A 1,736-nucleotide genomic window follows, 5' to 3' on the forward strand; every position below is an offset into this window, starting at 1 on the left:
CTCTCTTCAGCAACCTTCACCACAGCAAGGTTTATTGAGATAAGTGGGTAGGTAAATAAGACTTGTGGCAGCCAAACACTTTGGGGGAGAGGGCCACAGTTTATCATCAAAGTAATGGATACACTAAAGACCAAACTACAGCCGAGGTTAAACACCCCTTTGCAACTAGCATGCAGGTTTTTAGTAATGCAAATTGTATTAAATTGTGTGTGCCATTAATAGGATCACGGCAGGCATGGAAGGGGGATGTAACTCTTTCCTCCCCTGTTGCAGTCTTGAGGAAAATCCCTCTTTTAAAGCTAGTATTTGGATTGGGTAGGGGAAATCCCTCACTGGCACCATTGGGGAAATTTCTTCCCAAAGCAAATAGTAGCTTTAGAAGAGGGATTTTCTTCTAGCCTGCAGCAGGAGAAGAAATCTGCCCTTTTCACACTAGATCTGATCCAATAAATTATCTTGCAGATCAATTTGCATCTTTGAAAGTCTGCACATTAGATGCAAAGGTGCATGTTTACATATGATGATTCAACAGGAGCAGTTGCTTTCTCTTTGCCACATCTAAGCAGAATAGCTGGAGGGTTTTGGATTTCTCAGAGGAAAACGACTTCAAGGCCCAGCTAGAAACTGCATCCATCAGCCTATGAAAAATTCTGAAATACTGTATCTAAAATGGGGATGGATAAGCTTATACCTTTATGTAATAAAGCAACTAATGTGTCATTAAGAAAGCAAGACACCTTAATAACTAGGGGTGTATATGCCTAGTATGCCTACGGCCATACTACCCTGGAGATGCCTGATCTCATCTGATCTCGGAAGCTAAGCAGGGTCAAGCCTGGTTAGTACTTGATGGGAGACTGCCTGGGAATGCCGGGGGCCATAGGCTTAGAGGAAGGCAATGGTAAACCACTGCTGAACACCTATTACTACGAAAACACTATGAATACATCCAAAAGATTCATTGGGTCACCATAAGTCGGAATCGACTTGAAGGGATATAACAACAACAATAAACACTGTATCCGTGGTGCTCAGAAGCAGCCCCATCTGTTTTGAATCCACTGTGTCTCATTTATTGCAGCCCTTTCTGAGCAGATCAAGCCTGCCAAATTTCAGAAAAATAGGTGTAGTAGTTCACTTTCAATTATCATTTTGGGATGGGGAAATAGCAATCATTTCCCTCCTCCAGAGGTTTTTTGTTTTGGGGGGGTTCTATCAGTTTAAAAACTGGGGACAAAAGAGAAGTGCCCCTGGGTAAGAATGCTGCTGAACATCACATAAATAGGTCCAGGGGCTATCATGCTAGATGAGTTTATTCTTTGTTATTAAAAAAAACATGGAAAAATTACAACTTTTTTCTCTGGCCCCTTCCTGGAATTACCCTCTATGAAGAAAAAAGAGCTGTGGTTTTTAATTGCTTATTAGGAAGAAGAACAATTGAGAAAGAGATGAAACCCCAATAGCCGAACTCTGCTGCTTATGCCCCGCTCTCATTGGCAAAACGTGGAGGAGAATGAGGACACGTGGGTTTCCTTCAACGTCCCACCTCCAAATCACTGTAACTGAAGTGCACTGGGAAAATAATTCACTGTCATTAAAAGCTAGACCTGTCCTTCAGAATAAAATATACTCCTCCACCACATCTCCATCCCTCCCCTTTCCTCTCCACCCATTCCTTTGTCCAGCTTTGGGTATTTTTCCTCAGTCGATATGGTTTTGTTTCTAAAAAAAAAGAA

The 1,736-nt window shown here is 41.9% G+C and overlaps 1 pseudogene; it reads left to right on the top strand.

Moving 5' to 3' along the window:
* Positions 1-768: 768 nt before the first annotated feature.
* LOC133384626 (5S ribosomal RNA) lies at positions 769-886 on the top strand (annotated as a pseudogene).
* The last annotated feature ends 850 nt before the right edge of the window (positions 887-1,736 follow it).

Source organism: Rhineura floridana, chromosome 4, assembly GCF_030035675.1.
Source record: "Rhineura floridana isolate rRhiFlo1 chromosome 4, rRhiFlo1.hap2, whole genome shotgun sequence".
NCBI classification, from domain to species: Eukaryota; Metazoa; Chordata; class Lepidosauria; order Squamata; family Rhineuridae; genus Rhineura; species Rhineura floridana.